Consider the following 6311-nt stretch of genomic DNA (forward strand, 5'->3'; position numbering starts at 1 on the left):
GGAGAAGGGAGATAGAAAGTTCAGGAATTATTTATGAAAATGTGTCATTCTAGAATGCAGAGCTGAAAAAGATGTGTTCATTACCTGTACTCTCAGATAATGAACACATGCAAACAGGCACATGCTGGCACATCTTCACTTACTCATTAAAAAGCTCTGCTGGATTACAAAGTTTGAACCTTCATTTTATTCAAGCCTCCAGTCTCCTCATCTGAGGAGTCTTTATAAGCATTTCCAGCTTGAGTGGTGTGTCCATGCTGCTTGCTCCATTTAGGGACTTTCTGATAGGAGCATGGTGGGCGCTGCACTATAGTATTGAATCCCTTACTGTATCTGTGCTGCGCTGAAGCATCCAGCATCATGGAGTCAGTCTGAGATCACATGAGGACAGAGGAGACAATGAGACACCTTGAATCTACAGAAGAACTGTGGCAGGTGGAGACACTGTGCAGATGGACCAAGGAGACCTGGACCTGGTCTAAAGGAGGGGCCAAGTCAGCCATGACAGATGAGTGTGTACCTTTGCTACCCTCAAACAGAAACATTAGTCCTACTTTTGGTCCAGTAACATACCTTCTCATTCAAATGGAGAACTCTGTTCAAACGCTGTTCATTCATTCATGAGGAACAAATGTATCTTTTGTCTTTATATTTGATTTGATTGATTTGATTTATTCTTTCAAGCATGTAAAGACAGTTGATATATCAACACACATAATTTTACACATATCCAACAAATGCTAATCCAATATCAATTTGCTTATACCTAGAACATGCTTGAATGGAGTAGGAAGAAGTCAGACTTATCCAGTCCTACCCCATGACATCATCTTACCATCATTGGTTTGCAAGCAGTATCTCTACATAAATACAGTGATCCCTCACCTATCGCGGGGGTTAGGTTCCAGACACCCCCGCGATAGGCGAAAATCCGCGAAGTAGGGCATGAAAATCTACGGTGTTTTCTCTTCTACACCACACACACTAAGTTGAGACTTAGCACGAAAGAGTTTTAACTGGTAGAAAAACAAAAGGCTATAAACATCTTTATAACTTGTTCACTTTTTCCACTAACTTTGATTAAGAATGCTTTAACTCTGAAGTCTTCAACAAACTTTCACAGCTGACATACTGGGTGCGCTCCAAAAGTCCACCAGCTGGTGCCAGATGGGCGTAGTTTCCTTACTATTTAAATTCAGCACATAAGACCAACCTGCAGCTGCGGCAAACTGCAGCAAATCAACATGTTGAGTTTGATAGAAAGGTGAACAGCAGCCTTTTTGTTCAGAACATGCGAACACCATCTCCTCCCAGTTGGGGAGAGTGGAGTCACATGATTCAAGATTCAAGATTTTTATTTGCCATTTATGCATAAACAGACAGTCTAGGCATATAGGAATTGTTGTGTAGCTCTACTTTGGAGTCAGGTAAGGAGTCAAAAGCCAGAAAGAACACTTAGTCTTAAAATAAAAAAGTAACATAAAGGCGACATTAAAACTCCAATGCACAAAAATAGGGTAATAGTATCACCCTATTTTTGTGTACATGAGCCATTTAGGAATGTGTATTTATTTGGAAAATGAAAATAATGAATGAATGTCACTTTCAGCTTTTCCCGTTCGGGGTCACCACAGCCAGTCGTCACACTAACGACTCGCATGTTGACATTTGGCACATGTTTTACACTGGATGCCCTTCCTGATACAACCCTGACTGGAACCCGGGTCACAGCAGCGAGAGTGCTGAATCTTAGCCACAGGAAAATAAACTGACAAAAATAAATAAATCATCACAGAAAAGCACCAGAACAACCACACTAAAATTTAGCAAAAATGCTAAACTGTAATGTGTTGCTCATATGGAGACACAAGTTTTGATCTTTATCAGTGTTAACTTCTAATGTGTGAAATTGATCAAGTTAGCTTGTTAACACTATACTGTGAAACATTATATAGCAATTTGGTAAAAATTTAAAGATATTTTCTTAATAAATTAATTTAATGTAAATATGTAGGTTTTGTTCATTTCAAGTGAATTCAACGCCTGGTCAGGGCATAAAACAGCACAGACTCTTTTAGAACTTATAAATATGAGTTGTTCTGACTTGAAATGAAGGGTTGAATGAATAAACTGCTGTCAACTCAATTCATTAAATGAAGTTGAGAGTTAAAACACTTTAGTTACTGGTCTGTTTTACATTTTTAAGAACCTGTTCATGAGGGAAACCTCTGTACCTTTAATACATTTTAGAGATGTATTAATTAAGATTTTAGACTTTGTCTGATAAATCAAGTGAAAATAGGACAGGACATAGGCTCGTAGCTGAAGTACTGCCCCTCCATGACAGTCTGTTACCTGTAGCTATTTTGCTGTTATTCAGGCAAGTGTTGTCAAAATATGGTCTGTACATTAACCCCTGCCTGCCACTGAGTGAAGGTTATAAGAAGTGATTTTTGAACAGTGATCACACAAAACACTAATGTTACAAATTAAAATTAAAATCATATTAATTTAATACAAAAGTACATTCTGGGACTTTTTGAACATTTGTTTTGTATCAGGAAGGATACAACTGTGCCAGCACTAGAACAGTGCAACATTAAACATGATCATTATCCAGTGCTATAACAACTTATTAAAACTGTTGTGCCATATAAAGGGCAGTCAGTGTTTTGTGGCACTGGAAAGGTTGAAGGGGCAGGTTTGGAGACTGGGGTCCATGCAAGAAAGGTCCAGTCATATAATAATATTTAGCTGATATGGGGACAATAGTAAACCCTGGGAAATCCAACCACACACAAACAAACAAAGCTTCACAGCCATCAGCTGTCTACTCAGTTTTATATGAGACTCACCTAACTAGCACCGGTCACCTGGTCAGGGCATAAAACAGCACAAAAATAATAAACCAAGCAGTCATTTAGGATTTGGGCACCAAATTTAGCATAATGTCAGTTATTGCAAAACAAATTTCCACACCCTAACACAGCACACCACCCATCACAGCAGGAAACAGAAAGTGAGAAGGAAACACACTGGTTGAAGAGGTAAACTTAAAACAAAAAGATTAACATCACATTTCTGCTTTGTATTTGGAAAACATGTGGTCACAGCTTTGGCATGGGGCCTAGACATGTTTATGCAATGTTGGAAATTTGTTCCTCAACCAGTTATTTTAATCTAAATGGCCTACAAGGGTTAAGATGTAACATATATGCTATAAGTAATCATCATTATCATCATCAAACGTTATTTTAGACACAGTGACTGGAGGTCCATGGTATTGAAAATATACTTATTACTTATAGTTAGTTATATTATATTTGTCATGATGGATGCTCTCTGGTATCTTTGTTCATGGATCCTCCAGGGAGCCTTTTCACTCCTCAGAGCAGGAATAAGAGCTTTGGAATGTCCTTCAAAAGGGTGAATCAGAACAACTTTCAGGTTGAGCAGGGAATGAAAAGTGAGGAACAATGAAATAAGGAAATTGGGACTGACTCAAAACATAGAGATATACTGTATGAAGAAGAGTTTAATTATTTGACTTCACTTCTCTAATCCATCTCCAAGCTCCTTTTTTGTTTTCCATCATACCAGCTCCTCGAAGTTTCTTTTAGAGTTTTATGTCAGAAAAAATAAATTAATTTGTAATGGAAAATAAGGAACGTGTTACCTGTGCACTTTTAGATTGTTGGTGTCCATCAAGTGCTTCTTGGGTTGTGCTCTTTGTTTAATGTTATTTCTTTGTGGTTTCAGTTACTGGGGCCCTGGAGAGCCCAATAATGCCAACGCAAATGAAGACTGTGCAGAAATAAGGTTACATAAAAATGAAAACAACTGGAATGATGCACCATGTAATAATCAAAACCTCTGGATCTGTGAAAAGAGTGGGTCTATGGGTCTGAATGCACAAATTCACATTTTGCATGAAATGTATTGTCTCACAGTCCTATGCCTTTATGTGACTAAGTTTGATGTTTTATTTCAGAGAGGGGATCTTGATGTAATGACTTATTTACTGTATAAACATATCTTATGCTTATACTATGAATAATGAAATTATTCCAGTTTATCAATATGTACAATAGTCCTAAAAAGTAAACGCACTGCACAGAATAACCTAAGCTGTACCACTGTCTGTATCAGGATATTGAGCTAAATATTGTGAAAGACCACTTAAACCAGAGTGAGTTTGAGTTGCTTCTAATGTGAAGTCTGAATATATTGTATCTGGAAAGTTATCTGTTGATATATTTGTACCAGGTTTTGCACGGATAATTTTGCGTGTATATTCAGTCGTGTCTATTTTGTGCTGTTAGGAATAAGTCCACTACTGTTGTCTTATTTTTGTTCGACATATAAAAAAGTGGCTGAGTATTGTTATTTAAACCCTTCTGTTAAGTAAAAACCAACTTCAACCAAAACTAATGCTGTCCTGTTATTTGATAACAAGGGCAGTCGGGAAATAGGACCCACATTTGTTTTGGAGCTGTAGGTGTTGGTCCGAAAACCATACACCTGGCCATACATTACCACACCCCAGCCCCAACATTTATAATTATATTATATTTGTCATGATGGATGTTCTCTGGTATATTTTCTCATGGATCCTCCAGGAAGCCTTTTCACTCCTCAGAGCAGGAATAAGAGCTTTGGGATGTCCTTCAAAAGGGCGAATTGGAACAACTTTCAGGTTGAGCAGGGAATGAAAAGTGAGGAACAATGAAATAAGGGAACTGGGATTGACTCAAAACATAGTTTATGAAGAAGAGTCTGATCCTGAATGGGAAGGAGAGGAACCGGCTGGTGCAGACTTGTGATTGTTTTAGAAAAGTAGGATCGTGTTTAAAGTTCCTAACAAAGTATTTGGAGGCAGGTAGCTTAGCTTTAGCACAACTATCTTCATTTAGGTCCCAGTGCTTCCAGTGAAGCATTGCAGCAGGGGTGGATTTATCATTATATATCTGATTTCATGGTTGGGTGGAATGTCAGTAATTTTGAAACAGCAGAAATAAAGTTTCATTATCTGACAGCACATACCCAAAGTTTCTTTCAAATTTTTATGCCAGATTAATAAATGAATCTGTAATGGAAAATAAGGAACCTGTTACATTTGCACTTTTAGCTTGTTTCTGTCCATCAAATGCTTCTTGCGTTATGTTCTTCGTGCAATTTTTTTATTTTGTGGGTTCAGTTACTGGGGCCCTGGGGAGCCCAACAACTATAACCACACAAATGAAGAATGTGTAGAAATAAGGTTCCATGACAATGAAGACAACTGGAATGACTTATCATGTACTGATCAAAATTAATGGATCTATGAAATGACAGTGGGTCTATGGGTCTGAATGTACAAATTCACATTTTGCATGAAATGTATTGTTTCACAGTCCTATGGCTTTATGTGATTAGGTTTGATGTTTTATTTCAGAGAGGGGATCTTGATGTAATGACTTATTTACTGTATATACATATCTTATGTTTATACTACGAATAATTAAAATTTTTCCAGTTTATCAATATGTACAATAGTCCTAAAAAGTGAAAGCACTGCACAGAATAACCTACACTGTACCACTGTCTGTATCAGGATATTGAGCTAAATATTGTGAAAGACCACTTAAACCAGAGTAGAGGTGGTAGTTCCCTTTTGACAGAGGCCTTATTATCTATATTCTAACTGCAACCCAGAAGATTTTTTCCTGTACTAACCTTTGTTACAATTAATAGCTTAAGTTCTACTACTTGTGCTGAAATAATAAAATTACTATTTTATCATTGATGAGTCATGGAATGATTTGTCTACCTAATAATCTGTCTGACTCTCTTTGTTTCGTTCCTTTTTTATTTGATTTATGTGTTTGTTCAGAGACAGATTTGAGATCAGTGTTTTAAGTGTAAAGCTCAGAAGATTCTGCAACATAGCATCATGGATCCACAGTTGGTTGTCGATGCCAATGTAAAGAGACCCTCTAGTAATCACAGTAACAGGAGAAGAGAGATAGAAAGTTCAGGAAATATTTATGAAAATGTGTCCTTCCAGACTTTGGAGCCAAAAAGGACTGCACCTGTACTCTCAGGTAATGAACACATGCAAACAAGCACATGCTGGCACATCTTCACTTACTCAAGGCTCTGATGGATTATACAGTTTCATACAATTAATAGATACAAAAAGAAGACAAAATACAGATATAGTAAATGATAATAAAGACAGTCACACTGACGACCGGCTTGTTGACATTTGGCACGTGTTTTTCGGCGAAAGTCCTTCCTGACGCAACCCTGATTCTCACCCCGGCCGCAGC

Source organism: Monopterus albus, unplaced genomic scaffold (assembly GCF_001952655.1).
Source record: "Monopterus albus unplaced genomic scaffold, M_albus_1.0 scaffold242.1, whole genome shotgun sequence".
Taxonomy (NCBI): Eukaryota; Metazoa; Chordata; class Actinopteri; order Synbranchiformes; family Synbranchidae; genus Monopterus; species Monopterus albus.